The following is a 17,033-nucleotide window of genomic DNA, read 5'->3' as shown; positions in this document are numbered from 1 at the left end:
CTTGGCAGGATCCTGATATACTGTGATACCCTGTACAGTACTGGCAGGATCCTATTACAGTGTGAATCCCTGTACACGCCTGGTATGATTCCGATAAACTGTGCTACCGTGCACACACCTGGGAGAGTTCCAATACACTGTAATACCCTGTATACACCTGGCAGTATCCTGATATACTCTGACATCCTGTCCATTCTGGCAGGGTCCTCATACATTGTGATACACTGTGCACACCTGGCAGGATCCTGTTCCACTTTGAAAAAATATATACAAACGGTAGGGTCCTGATGCACTGTGAAAACACTACTTACACCTGGCAGGATACTGATACACTGTGGAAACAGGGATGAACCTGTCATGGTCCCTTTGCACATTGAAACCCTGTACAATCCTTGCAGGGTCACTATACGCTGTGAAACCCTGTACACATCTGGAAGGTTCACGACACGCTGTGAAACCAAGTACACGCCTGGCAAGGTCTTGACACACTATGAAACTGTGTACAGACCTGGAAGGATCCTATGACAGTGTAAAACCCTGTACACACCTGGCAGGATCGTATGACAGTGAGAAATACTGTACTCACCTGGCAGGGTTCCAATACGCTTTGAAGCCGTGTACACACCTCGCAGCATCCTGATATATTGCAAAACCCTCTTCACACCTGGCAGGATCCTGTTCCACTGTGAAAATCTGTACACAAATGGCAGCGACCTGATACACTGTGTAAACGTGTACACACCTGGCAGAGTCCAGATGCACTGTCAAATCTTGTTTACACCTGTAAGTGTCACGATACACTGTGAAACCCTGTACGCACCTGGAAGGGACACGACACGCTGTAAACGTTGTACACGCCTGACAAGGTTTGGAAACACTACGAAACCGGGTACACACCTGGCAGGATCCTATGACATTGTGAAACCCTGTACACACCTGGCAGGGTGCCAATATGATGTGGAACTGTGAACACACGCAGCAGGATCCTGACACACTTCGAAACCCTCTGCACAACTGGCGGGATCCTGTTAGTCTATGAGATCCTGTTTCCACATTGCAGTGTCCCGTTCCACTGAGAAACTCTGTACACACTTGACTGTGTCCTGATACACAGTGAAACTCGGTAACCAACTGGCAGGGTCCTGATGCACTGCAATCTTCTGTACACACCATTCACACCTGATACACGGTGAAATCCTGTACACAACTGACAAGGTCGCGTTCCACTGTAACCCTATACACATCTGGAAGGTTCCAATTACTGTGTGAAACTCCATTAAACCTGGGAGGTTTCGGGTCCATTGTGAAACCATGTACACACCTGGCACGGTCGCGATACTTTACACGCCTGAAAACACCTGGCAGGGTTCTGATACATGGTGAAACCCTATACACACCTGGCAAGATCCCGATATACTGCGAATCCTTGTTTGCAATTTACAGATCCTAATACACTGTGAAGCCATGTACAATCTTGGCAGGATCCTGATATACTGTAAAACCCTGTGCACTCCTGGCAGGATCCTGATACACTGTGTATCCTTATACACGCCTAGTAGGGATCCGATACACTGTGATACCGTGCACACACCTGGCAGAGTTCTGATACACTGTGAAACCCTGTATACAGCTGGCAGGATCCTGTTCCACTGTGAAAACCTGTACACAACTGGCAGGGTCCTGATGCACTGTGAAATCATGAACACACCTGGCAGAGTCCCGATACACTGTGAAAGCCTACTGACACTTGGCAGGATCCTGATACACTGTGAAATTTTGTTTACACCGAGCAGAATCTTGATAGACTGTGGAATCCAGTATGCATCTGGCAGAATTCGGTTGCACATTGATACCCTTGACAATCCTTGCAGTGTCCCATACACTGTGAAACCCTGTACACACCTGAAAGTGGGACAGCACCCTGTACACGACTGGCAAGGTCTTGGCACACTATGAAACCATGTACATACCTGGCAGGATCCTATGACAGTGTGAAACCCTGTACAGACCTGGTAGGATCCCGATACCCTGTGAATCCCTGTTTGCAACTGGCAGATCCTGTTACACTGTGAAGCCAGGTCCACACTGGGCAGGATCCTGCTATACTGTGAAACCCTGTCCATTCCTGGCCGGATCTTGATACACTATGTATCCCTTTGCACGCCTGGTAGGGTTCCGATACACTGTGAAACCGTGCACACACTGGCAGACATCTGATACACTGCAAAACCATGTATACACCTGGAAGGATTCTGATATACTCTGAAAACCTGTACCCACCAGACAGGATTTTGTTCCACTTTGAAAACGTGTACACAAAGGGCAGGGTCCTGATGCACTGTGAAACCGTGAATGCACCTGGCAGAATCCTGTTACACTGTGAAAACCGTGCTTACGTCTAGCATTATCCTGATACACTGTGGAATCGAGTGTGCACCTGCTGGGTCCCGATAAACTGTGAAACCCTGTACACACCTGGAGGTTTCACGACACGCTATGAAACCCTGTACACGCCTGGCAAGGCCTTGACACACTATGAAACCGTGTACAGACCTGGCAGGATCCTATGACAGTGTAAAACCCTGTACATAGCTGGAAAGATCGCGATAAATTGTGAATCTCTGTTTGCAACCGGCAGATCATGATACACTGTGAAGCCATGTACACTCCTTGCAGGATCCTGATACTTTGTATATCCCGTACATCCTAGGTCGGGTTCCGATACACAGAATCTATGCACACACCTGGCAGAGTTCTGATACATTGTAAAACCCTGTATACACCAGCAGGATCCTGATATACTCTGAAAAACTATTCAATCTGGCAGGGGCCTTATACATTGTGATACACTGCGCACACCTGGCAGGATCCTGTTCCACTGTAAAAACCTGTATACAAATGGCAGGGTCCTGATGCACTGTGAAACCGTGAACACACCTGGCAGGATCCTGATACACTGTGGAACCTAGTATCCACCTGGCAGGATCCGGTTGCACATTGAAACCCTGTACAATCCTGACAGGGTCCCGATACACTGTGAAACCCAACACACATCTGGAAGGTTCACGACACGCTGTGACTCCCTGTACACGCCTGGCACGGTCTTGAAACGCCTGGCACGCCTGGCACGAGTCGTGAGTTCATGGATTGCCCTGCCAGTAGCAGCGGTGAACTCTCCCTCTTTATGGGCATTTAAAGGGGCATTGGATAGGCATATGGAGAATAGTGGGTTAGTGTAGGTTCGGTGGGCTTGGATCGGCGCAACATCGAGGGCCAAAGGGCCTGTACTGCGCTGTATTTTTCTATGTTCTATGTTCTATGAAACCGTGTACAGACCTGGCAAGATCGTATGACAGTGGGAAACCTTGTACACACCTGGCAGGGTCTCGATACGCTGTGAACCCGTGTACATACCCAGCAGGATCCTGTTAGTCTGTGAAACTCTGTACCAACCTGGCAGTGCCCCGATACACTGAGAAAAACTGTACACAGATGGCAGGGCCCCGATGCACTGCAATCTTCAGTACACACCTGGCAGTGTCCTGATACACTGTGAAAGCCTATATACACCTGTCAAGGTCGGGTTATACTGTAACCTTGTTCACATCTGGAAGGTTCCAGATACGATGTGAAACCCTTTTAATCCTGGCAGGTTCCTGATCCATTGTGAAACACTGCCAACACCTGGCAGGGTCCTGATATGCTGTGAAGCCTGATACAAATCTGGCAGGCACCTGATTCACTGTGAAACGTTTTGCACACCTGATGTGGTCCACTTGCAGTGTGACACCCTGTACAGTCCTGGCAGCATCCTGATGCACAGAGAAACCCTGTGGTCGTCTGGCAGGGTGCCAATGCACTGCGAACTTCTGTACACACCTGGCAGTATCCTGATCCACTGTAAATCCCTGTACATCCCTGTTACGGTCGTGTTACACTGAAACCCTGTACACTTCTGGAAGATTCTATGTACGCTGTAAAACCCTATTTAAACCTGGCAGAATCCTGATCTATTATAAAACCATGTACATACCTGACATTGTTGCGTTCCTCTGCAAGCCTGAACACACCTGGCAGGTTCTGATACTCTGTGAAGACCTATGCAATCCAGGCAGAATCCCAACACATTGTCAATCCGTGTTCACACCTGGCACAGTCGGGTTACACTGCAAGCCTGAACACACCTGGGAGGTTCCCGATAAATTGCGAAACACTGTAATCACTTGGAACAGTCGTGTTACAGTGTGTCAGTCTTTACACACGTGGCAGAGTCCTGATACATTGTGAAACATTGTGCATACCTGGCAGGATCCTGTTCCTCTTTGAAAGCCTGTACAGCAATGGCAGGGCCCTGATAAACTGTGAAAGCGTGTACACCCGTGGCAGTGTCCCGATATACTGTGAAAACTTGTTTACACTTGGTAGAATACGGATACACGTGGAACCCAGTATGCACCTGGCAGGATCCGGTTGTACATTGAAACCCTGTACAATCCTTGCAGGGTCCAAATGCACTGTGAAACTCTGTACACATCTGGAAGTGTCAAGACATGCTGTGAAACACTGTGCACGCCAGGCAAGGTCTTGACACACTATGAAAGCGTGTACGCACCTGGCAGGAGCTTGTGATAGTGTGAAATCCTGTACACATCTGGCAGGGTCTCGGTACGCTGTGAAACCGTGTACATACCCAGCAGAATCCCGATACACTGCGAAAGGCTGTGCACACCTGCCAAGGTCGCGTTTCACTGAAACCCAGTATACATCTGGAAGGTTCTGGATATGTGTAAAACCTCTTTAAACCTGAAAGGTTCCTGATGTATTGTGAAACACTGCCAACACCCGGCAGGATCCTGATACGCCGTGAAACCTGATAATCATCTGACAGTCGCCTGATCCACTGTGAAACGCTGTACACACCTCACGGGGTCGACTTGCAGTGTGACACCCTGCTCAAACCCGACAGCCTCCTGATGCACAGAGAAACCCTGTGCACACCTGGTAGGGTCCCGATGCACTGTGAACGTCTGTACACACCTGCACGTTTCCTGATTCAATATGAACCCATGTACACACCTGTCACGTTCGCGTTAAACTGAAGCCCTGTACACTTCTGGAAGGTTCAAATTACGCTGTAAAACCTTGTTTAAACCTGGCACATTGAAACCCTGTACAATCCTTGCAGGGTCCCGATGCACTGTGAAACTCTGTACATATCTGGACGGGTCACGACATGCTGTGAAACACTGTGCATGCCAGGCAAGGTCTTGATACACGATGAAACCGTGTACACACTTGGCAGGAACCAGTGACAGTGTGAAATCCTGTACACACCTGGCAGGGTCCCGATACACTGAAACCATGTACATACCCAACAGAATCCTGATACACTGCAAAACCCGGTGCACACCTGGCCGGATCCTGCAAGACTGTGAAACCCTGTTCCCACCTGGCAGTGTCACAATACACTGAGAAAGCCTGTACACACTTGGCTGTGTCCTGATACACTGTGAAACCCTATACACAACTGGCAGTGTCCCGATGTGTTGCGATCTTCTGTGCACACCTTTTACTGCTGATATACTGTGAAACCCTGTACACAACTGTCAAGGTCGCGTTACACTGGAACCCTGTACGCATCTGGAAGGTTACAGGTATGGTGTGAAAACCCTTTAAAACTGGCAGGTTCCTGATCCATTGTGAAAACGTGTACACACCTGGTAGGGTCGCATTACTCTGCACGCGTGAACACACCTGGTAAGATTACAATACATGGTGAAAACATGTACACACCTGGCAAGGTCCTATACACTGTGAATCCCTGTTTGCAACTGGAAGATCCTGATACACTGCGAAGCCATGTACATTCTTGGCAGGATCTTGATATATTGTGAACCCCTGTACACTCCTACCAGGATCCTCATACACTGTGCATCCCTGTGCACACCTGGTAGGGTTCTGATACACTGTGAGACCGTGAACACACCTTGCAGAGTTCTGATACACTGTAGAACCCTGTACATATCTGGCAGGATCCTGATATACTTTGAAAACCTGTCTAATCTGGCAGGGTCCTTTATATTGTGATACACTGTTCACACATGGCAGGATCCTGATGCAATGTGAACCCGTGCACACACCTGGCAGTGTCCCAATACATTATGAAACACTTTTTCTTACACTTGGCAGGATTGTGAAACGCCGTGTGCACCTAGCAGGATCCTGTTACACATTGACACCCTGTACTAATATGGCAGATTTCGATACACTGTGAAACCGTGTACACTCCTTGCAGGGTCCCGATGCACTTTGAAACCCTATAGTCACTTGGCAGGTTCCTGATATTCTGTGAAACCCAATACACGCTTAGCAGGTTTCGATACACTGTGAAACCGTGTGCAGACCTTGCCGGATGCTGCTAATTTGTGAAACCCTGTACACACCTGGCATGGTCCTGTTACACTGCGGAACCCTGGACACACCTGGCAGCATCCCAGTGCAATGTGAAATTCTATACACAGCTGGCAGAATCCCAATACACATTGAAACCCTGTACACACCTGGGACGGTCCCGATATGTTGTGAAACCGTGTACACACCTGGCAGTGTCCTGTTACACTGTCAAATCCTGGACACACCTGACAGCGTCCCAGTACAATGTGAAAGCCTGTACACACCAGGCAGGGTCACGATACACATTGAAAACCTGTACACACCTGGAGGGTGCCGATATGTTGTGAAACCCTGTAAACACCTGGTAGGATCCTGCTGCACTGTGGAACCTTTTTCACACATGGCAGGTTCGCGCTACACCGTGAGACACTGCACACCAAGTCGTGTCCCGATGCACTGTAAAAACCTATATAAACATCGCAGGATCATTTTACACTGTGGAAACCTGTTCACCCATGGCAGGTCGCGCTACACTGTGAGATCCAGCACATGCCTTTCTGGTCCTGATATACTGTGAAAACTTGCTTACACCTGACAGGGTTTAGATACATTGTGAAACCCTGTACACACCTGGTCGGATCAAAATACACTGTTAAACCCTGTACACTCCTGACAGGATCCTGATGCACTCTGAAATCCGTTTCATTGCCCCGATACACTGTTAATTGCCTGTTTTAAACTGGAAGGGTTATCATATACTGTAAAATCTTGCAGTCGCCCGGCAGGGACCTGATATAATGTGAAACCCACTACACACCTGCCAGAATCCCTATACATTGTGAAACCCTGTACACAACTGGCACGATCCTGATCCAGTCTGAAATCCTGTACACACCTGGCAGGTTGACGATACACTGTGGGTCCATGCACACACCTAGCCGGGTCGCCTTACAGTGTGAAAACCTGGCCAGTTCCGATACACTGTGAATCTTTGTTTGTATCCGGCAAGGTCCTGATGCACTGTGAACCCTGTACATTACTGGCAGCATTCTGATGCATGTGAAACCCTGGATATACTTGGCAGCATCCGGGTACACTAGGAAAACCTGTACACAGTTGGAAGGATCCCGATGATATGTGAAAACATGTGCACACATGACAGGGTCATGATTCACATTGAAACCCTGTAAGCACATATCAGGATCACGATATATTGTGAAATCCTGGTAACATCAGGCAGGGTCCTGATACACTGTGAAGCAGTGAACACCCCTGGCAGTCATTGGTTACAATGTGACGCCCTGTACACACTTGGCAGTGTCCTGGGGCACTGTGAAATCTTTTACCCACCTGATAGGATCCTGTTTCACTATGAAACCCTGTGCAGTCTTTGCAGATCCTGAGACACAATGAAACGCTGGATACACTTGGCACACTCCCGATACACTATGAAATGCTGTACAAATCTGGCGCTGTCCCCGTACACTGTGGAACCCTGTACATGCCTGGCATGGTCCCGACACACTATGAAATCTTGTACACACCTGCCGGCATCTCGATACATTGTGAAACCCTGAAAACACCTGGCAGGATCTTGATACACTGTGAAAACCTGTACACACCTGCCAGTCGCTTGATGAACTGTGAAACCTGTTCACTCCTTGCTGGATCTTGATATGCTGTGAAAGCTTGTAGGCACCTGGCAGGGTCATGATATAGTGTGAACTATTATACACACCTGACATAGCCCCGTTACACTGAAACACATCTGGCGGGCTCCCGATAAAATCCGAACCTCTGAACGTAACTGGCAGGTTTCTGATACCCTGTGGAGCAGTGTTTACACCTGGAATGCTACTGTTACATTGTGAAACCCGGTACACACCAGACAGTGGCCTGATACTCTATGAAACTCAGTACACACCTGGAATGGTCCTGGTACACTGTGAAACCTTGTAAACTCCTGGCAGGATCCTGATATACCGTGAAACCCTATATACACCGAGCAGGCTTCTGATAAACTGTGAGAGCCTGTGCACATCAAGCTGGGTCCCCATACACTGTGAAACACTGAACACACCTGGAGGAGTCCCGATACAGTGTTAATGCCTGTTTACAGCTAGTAGTGTTGTAATACACTGTGAAACCTTTACCAACCTGGGAGGATCCAAATACACTGTGAAACCCTGTATGCACCTGGCAGTGTCCCGATTCACTATAAATCCCTGTTTACACCTAGCACGGTCCTGATATACTGGCAAAAATTGTACACAACTAGCAGCGTCCTGATACACTGTGGAAGCCTCTACACACCTGGCAGTGTCCTGATACTCTGTGAATCCCCGTACCCACCTGGCAGGGTAGTCATTCACTATGAAACCCTGTAAACCCCTGGCAGGATCCTGACACATTGTGAAAACCTGTATACACCAGACATAGTCTTGTTAATTTGTAAGACCCTGTGCACACCAAGCAGGGTCCCTGTACGCTGGTAAACGCTGAACGCACCTGGCAGAGTCCCTATACACCGAGAATCCCAGTTCACTTCCAGCAGTGCTGTAATACACTCTGAAACCCTATACCAACCTGCAAGGATCCTATTACATTATGAAACCCGGAACACACCTCGCTGCGTCCCGATTCACTGTGAATCCCTGCTTACACCTATCAGGGTCCTGATATACTATCAAACTTTGCACACACCTGACAGCGTCCTGATACACTGTGGAAGCCTCTACACACCTGGCAGGATATTGATACTCTGTGATTCTCTGTACCCACCTGGCAGAGTCCTCATTCACTGTGAAGCCATGTACACCCCTGGTAGGATTTGATACACTGTGAAATCATGTCCATTCTTTGCACGATCCTGCTATGCATGGTCCCAATACACTGTGAAGCCATTTTTTAAACCTGGAAGAACATTCAAAAAAACAGTATGCACATGGTAGGATCATGTTACACAGTGCGACCGTGTACTAACTATGCAGGTTCATGATACTGTGAAACCGTGCACACTCCTTGCAGAATCTTGATACACTGTGACACCGTGGAAACACCCGGCAGGGTCATGCTGAAGAGTGACAACCTGTACACACCTGACGGGGTGCCCATGCACTATGAAATCCTGTACACACCTGGCAGGGTCCTTGTATATTATGAAATCCTGTACACCCCTGGTAGAACCTTGATACACGGAAATCCTCAACACTATTGCAATATTGTGATAGGCTGTGAAACAATGTTTACATCTGGTAGGCTCTTGATATACTTTAAAAACTTGCACACACCTGGCAAGGTCCCGATACACTTTAAATGTCTGTTAACACCTTGCAGGATCTTGATACACTGCGAAATCATGTACACTCCTAGCATAATTCTAATAGTCTGCGAATCACAGTACTCACCTGGCAAGGACCCGATACATTGTGAAACCCTGTACACAGCTGACAGCTTCCTCATACATTCTGAAACCCTGTCCAATCCGACATGGTCCTGATCCACTGTAAAACCCTGTACACACCTGGCAAAATTCTGATATACTGTGAAACCCTGTGCATACCCGTTAGGATCATGTTCCAGTGTGAAACCCTGCAAACTCTTGGTTGTGTCCATATGAACTGTGGAACTCTGTACAAAACCTGGCATGCTCCCGATACACGGTGAAACCCTGTGCTCACTTGGCAGGATCCTAATACACTCTGAACCTCTGTACACACCTGGCAGACGCCTGATGCAATGCAAAGCCCTGTTCACTCCTTGCTGGATCTTGATACCCTGTGAAACCCTGTACACTCCTGGCAGGGTCATGTTGCAGTGTGACACCCTGGACACACCTGGCAAGGTCCTGAAAAACTGTGAAACCCTGACGACAAACGGCAGGGTCTGGATCCACTGTGAACCTCTGTACAAAACTGGCATGGTCCTGATACACTCTGACACCCTGTCAAATCCGGCAGGGTTCTGATTGACTGTAAAACGCTGTTCAGACCTAGCAGGATCCCGTTACTTAGGGAAACCATGTACATACCTGGCAGGGTGCTCAGACACATTGAAACTCTGGAAACACCTGGCTGGGTCGCCATGCACTGTGGAACCATGCACGCACCTGGCAGGATCCTGTGGCACAGTGAAACCCTGTACACAGCTGACAGGATCTTGATACACTCTGAAACCCTTCCCAATCTGACATGGTCCTGACACACTGCAAAACCCTGTGCACACCCGTCAGGAGCCTGTTCCTGGGTGAAACCCTGTAAACACGTGGCTGCGTCCACATGCACTGTGGAACCAGACACACACCCGGCAGTATCCTGTTACACAGTGAAACCCTGTACACATCTGGCAGGGTGCTGATATACTGTGAACAGTGTACACACATGGCATGGCCCAGTACACTGTGAAACCCGTGTTTTACACCTGGCAGAATTGTGATACACTGCAAAAACAGTATGCACGTGGCAGGATCCTGTTAAACAATGTGACCATGTACTTACCTGGCATGTTAGTGATACTGTGAAACTGTGCATACTCATTTCGGGATCCTGATACAATGTGACACCGTGGACCACCTGGCTGGGACCTGATACACTATGAAACCCTGTCATCACTTGGCCTGATCCTGCTACATTGTGAAACCCTATACACACTTGGCAGATTCATGATGCACTGTGAAACCCTGTACATGCCTGGCAGTGTCCAGATGCAGTGTGTTAACTTGACACAATTGGCTGTGTCTTCTGATACACTGTGAAACCCCATTCATACCTGTCAGGATTCTGATGCACTGTGAAACACTGTTCACACCTGGCAGGATTCGGATACACTGTGAAACTCCGTACTTACGTGGCAGAGACCGAATGTACTGTGAAACCTTGTACACACCTGGAAGGTGACCAAGTGCAATGTGAAAACCTGTATACATCAGGCAGGCTCCTGTTACACTGAGAAACAATGCACTAACCTGGCAGGGTTCCGTGACACTGTGAAACTTTGTATGCATCTTGAAAGACCCTGTTACACTGTGAAATGCTGTACACATCTGGCAGTGTCACGAAACACTGTGAAATTCTATACTCACCCTACAGGATCCCATACATCATGAAACCCTGTACACTTTTTGCAGGATCCTATCCACTGTAAAATTCTGTACACTGCTTTCAGGATCCTGATAGTGCGTGAAACTCTGTACACGTCTGGCAGGATCACGATGTGTTGTGAAACCATGGACAGAACTGGTAGGATCCTAATCCACTGAAAAGTGTATATCTGTGCATCTGGGACACGAAAAAAGTTTCGTTTTAAGACTGACATATTTGAATGTTGCCCATTGACTGAGATTTTTAAAGAAGTGTATTGAAAAAAAATGAGTCTATACCATGGACACAGCCCGTTCGGCTCAAATGTTTTCCATGTACCCTCTCTAACCTGTATTACAATAACCCTTCTGTGAGTTTAGCCTACTTTCATCCATATGTTCATCTGGCCCATTCCTTTGATAATGAGGTCCAAATTATTTAGAACATTACAGGGCAGTACAGACCTTTCGGCCCTCTATGTTGTGCCGAACTGTCATACCAATCTGAAGCCCATCGAACTTACACTATTCCATATACGTCCATATGTTTGTCTAATCACGACTTAAAATGTACTTAAATTTGGCGAATCTACTACAGTTGCAGGCAAGGCATTCCATACCCTTACTGCTCTCTGAGTAAAGATCTTACCTCTGATATTTGAACTATATTTATCGCTCCTCAATTTAAAGCTCTGACCCTTCGTGCTCGCTGTCACCATTCTTCGAAAAAGGCTCTCCCTGTCCACCTTATCTAACGCTCTGATTATTTTAAATGTCTCGATTAAATCACCTCTCAACTTTCTTCTCTCCAACAAAAACAACCTTAAGTCCCTCAGCCGTTCCATCTATGACCTTCTCTCCATACCAGGCAACATCCTAGTAAATCTCCTCTTCACCCTTTCCAAAGCTTCCACCTCCTTCCTATAATGCGGTGACCAGAACTGTACACAATACTCCAAGTGCGACCGCACTAGAGTTTTGTACAGCTGTAGCATAACCTTATGGTTCCGGAACTCGATCCCTCTATTAATAAAAGCTAAAACACTGTATGCTTTCTTAACAGCCCTGTCAACCTGGGTGGCAACTTTCAATAATTTGTGTACCTGGACACCGAGATCTCTCTGCGCATCAACACAACCAAGAATCTTACCATTAGCCCAGTACATTGCATTCTGGTTACTCCGACCAAAGTGAATCACCTCACACTTGACCACATTAAACTGAATTTCCCACCTCGCAGCCCCACTCTGCAGCTTATCTATGTCTCTCTGTAACTTACAACATCCTTCGTCACTATCCACAACTCCAAAGATCTTCGTGTCATCTGCAAATTTACTAACCCGCCCTACTACGCCCTCATCCAGATCGTTTATAAAAATGATGAACGGCAGTAGACCCAACACCGACCCTTGCGGAACACCACTGGTAAATGAACACCAGGATGAACTTTTCCCATCAACCACTTCTTTCAGCAAACCAATTACTGATCCAAACTGCTATATCCCAAAATCCAATTCCTCTGCATTTTGTACAATAGCCTAATGTGGGCAACCTTAGCGAACTCCTTGCTGAAATCAATATTCACCACATCAGCCGGTTTACTCTCATATACCTGTTTGGTCACCTTCTCAAAGAACTCAATAAGGTTTTTGAGGTACGACTTAGCCTTCACAAAACCGTGCTGACTACCCCTAATCAAATTATCATTTTCCAGATGATTATAAATCCTATCTCTTATAACATTTTCCAATACTTTACCAACAACTGAAGTAAAGCTCACTGGTCTATAATTACCAGGACTGTCTCTACTCCCCTTCTTGAACAGGGGAACCACATTTGCTATCCTCCAGTCTTCTGGCACTATTCCTGTAGACAATGGCGATTTAAAGATCAATGCCAAAGATTCGGCAATCTCCTCCCTGGCTTCCCAGAGGATCCTAGGATAAATTGCATCCGGCCCAGGAGACGAATCTATTTTCACAGTTGGCAGGATTTCTAATACCTCTTCCTTGTGAACCTCAATCCCACCTCGTCTAGAACATTGTCGTTTTCAAGAGTGAATACTCTCGAAAAATATTCATTTAGTGCTTCCCCTATCTCCTCTGACTCCACACACAACTTCCCACTGCTATCCTTGATTGGCCCTACTCTAACCCTCGTCATTCTTTCATTCCTTAAATACCAACAGAAAGCTTGAGGGTTTACCCTGATCCTATCCACCAACTACTTCTCATGTCTCGTCCTGGCTCTTCTGAGCCCTCTCTTTAGGTCTTTCCTGGCTACCTTGTAACACTCAAGCGCCCTAGCTGAGCCTTCACATCTCATCCTAACATATGCCTTCCTCTTCCTCTTGACCAGAGATTCCACTTCCTTGTTAAACCAAGGCCCTCGCTCTCTACAACTTCCTCCCTGCCTGACAGGTCCATACTTATCTGGGACACACAGGAGCTTTTCCTTGAATAAGCTCCACATTTCTAACGTGCCTATCCCCTGCAGTTTTCTTTCCCATTCTATGCTCCCTAAATGTTGCCTAATTGCTTCGCAATTGCCTTTCCCCCAGCTGTACCTTTTGCCCAGTGGTACACAACTACCCCCTTCTGTCACTAAAGTAAACATAACAGAATTGTGATCGCTGTCACCAAAGTGCTCACCTGCTTCCAAATCTAACACCTGACCGGGCTCATTACCAGTACCAAATCTAATGTGGCTTCGCCCCTTGTTGGCCTATATACATACTGTGTCAGGAAGCCCTCCTGCACACACTGGACAAAAACTGACCCATCTATAGTACTCGTACAATAGTGTTCCCAGTCAATATTTGGAAAGTTGAAGTCCCCCATGACAATTACCCTGTCTCTCTCACTCCTATCGAGAATAACGTTTGCTATCCTTTTCTCTACATCTCTGGAACAATTCAGAGGCCTATAGAAAACTCCCAGTAGGGTGACCTCTCCTTTCCTGTTTCTAACTTCAGCCCATACTGGAAAACTCTCTGGAATAAAGGTTTTTCAGCTGAATTACATTCGGGTTTATTTGTGACCTTCTTAATTTCCAGATGGATACCTCTTCTCCACATGTACTACACCAACCATCAATTATATTAATAATATGAAATACTTTTCTGATGTGAGCAACTCTTCAGCAGTGGGATGAAGAGCCTATTCAGTGTCACTTGCTAAACACACCCATCTTGTTGAATGTGGTGAATTATTTCTATCTCTGTCATGCTTAATGTTTGAAAATGAGAACATTTGACACAGTGACTGTGAATTCATTTGTGGTGTTGGTCCTATTCATCTGCTGCCCTTGTCCTTCCAAACTAAAGGTTCAGTCGGAAGAGTCATGTGAATTGGAGCAGTGCATCTTCTATGTCCATGGTAGGTACCTGAATATTGAAGGTGATACAAGTGGTCCAAACCAGCATTTGCACTAATCCAAACAAACTGAGAGATTTCCATTCACACAGATCGGCTTGCAGTTTATAGGTAGGCTTTGGGAGACATGAGGCGAGTTACCTGTGAAAATTTGGAATATAATATCTGTTATAAGCCTTATTATACACCTTGAAGGGAATATATGATCTTCATAAAAATCTTCATAAACAAAACTAAAGACTTTGAATTCTTTCTCAATAATGCTTCACTTACAAGTGACGTTTTCATGATGGACTTTTAACTCCTGCACAAATCTTTATTGAATCTGTACACATCATGAACATTTTACTGTCTTCTGTGTAAAGAGATTTAGAATTTTCGTTTTCTTTCAATGATAGTATAACTAACATCGATAACAAATTTCTGTCAGTTCCAATTGAAGTTGTGCAACAGAAACACAAGGAGATGCTTCGTGTCCAAACTGAAACACTGCGAGTGAACACTATCCTAATAAAGGAGAAGATGAAGATTTCCAAGCTGGTTGAAAGATATACTGAGCTATCGGTTATTTCTAATGCTCGAGATGGCACACTTGTAGAACATGAAGTGTTAGCAAGAGGCCGAGACCATGAAGAGTGGAGAGAGAAACATCTCCACAGAGTACTGGAAAAAAACCGGACCTGATAAGTTGTTCCACACCAACGTTTCTTCCCGAAACTCGAACGCTGAAAGCTCAGCAGCACTGAGCAAAGACCTGGGAATTGGAAAACTAACAATGGTGCAAAAGATTGTTTATGACTGGGCCACTGGGAAAATATATCCAGAGCTCCAATTTTATTCAGTTTTAAATTCCTGGTTCTGAACTTTATTAACTGTGCGATAATATATATATATATATATATATATATATATATATATATATATATATATATATATAAGGTGATACAAGTGGATACAATAAGGCTGGGTAATGGTCTTGGGACCTGCTGCTGTTTCCTGTCTGTCTGTGTGAAGAAGGGACCCAGTGACAGACCGAGCATCCAGTAATGTGAAGCATTGTAGCACATGGTATATAGAATCTCGTTCTCCTCTACATGATTGTAAACAGCTGCGGCCATCACCTGATCTTCAAAAAAATCTGTTGAAATATTTATTGCCTTTCATCACCAAGAAATTCCAGGATTTCAGCCCCGACGCTGATATCAGCCTTTTCAAATACATGCAATTTGTACGACTGTCATAAAAATCAATACTGTCCCTGAATTCATATATATATATATATATTTGATGATTTGGATGAATTCAGGGACAGTATTGATTTTTATGACAGTCGTACAAATTCAGAACCTCAATTCATGTGCACCAATCCCGAATGCCGGTGTGAAGTCTCTGACATTGTATACACTTTAATCCAGTACAAGCTGCTCCCTGAATGCTCATTGCCAGAGACCGGCCGTCCCACTGCATTGCATGTATTGGAAAAGGCTGATATATTACTTTCCCCACCTTTTCCTCCGCTACATCGATGACTGTATCGGCGCTGCCTCGTGCTCCCACGAGGAGATTCAACAGTTCAGCCACTTTACCAACACCTTCCACCCCGACCTCAAATTTACCTGGACCGTCTGCGACTCCTCCCTCCCATCCCTACACCTCTCCATTTCTATCTCGGGCGACTGAATCAACACAGATATTTATTTTAAACCGACCAACTCCCACAGATACCGAGACTACACCTCCTCCCACCCTGCCCCCTATAAAAACGCTATCACATCTTCCCAATTCCTTCTTCTCCACCACATCTTCTCACAGGAGGACCAGTTCCAATACCGAACAATCCAGATGGCCTCCTTCTACAAAGAATACAATTTCGCCCCAGATGTGATCGCCGATGCTCTCCACCGCATCGCCTCCACTTCCCGTTCCTCCGCCCTTGAGACCCGCCCTTCCAATCGCCACCAGGACAGAACCCCACTGGTCTTCACCTACCACCCCACCAACTTCCATATACATCATATCATCCGTCGTCATTTCTACCATCTCCAAACGGACCCCACCACCAGGGATATATTTCCCTCCCCTCCCCTATCAGTGTTCCGAAAAGACTACTCCCTCCTCTGACTCCCTCGTCAGGTCCACCCCCCCCCCCCCCCACCACCCCCACCTCTACTCCCGGCACCTTCCCCCGC

Source organism: Chiloscyllium plagiosum, chromosome 21 (assembly GCF_004010195.1).
Source record: "Chiloscyllium plagiosum isolate BGI_BamShark_2017 chromosome 21, ASM401019v2, whole genome shotgun sequence".
NCBI lineage: Eukaryota > Metazoa > Chordata > Chondrichthyes > Orectolobiformes > Hemiscylliidae > Chiloscyllium > Chiloscyllium plagiosum.
Note: the sequence above shows the minus strand (reverse complement) of the source record.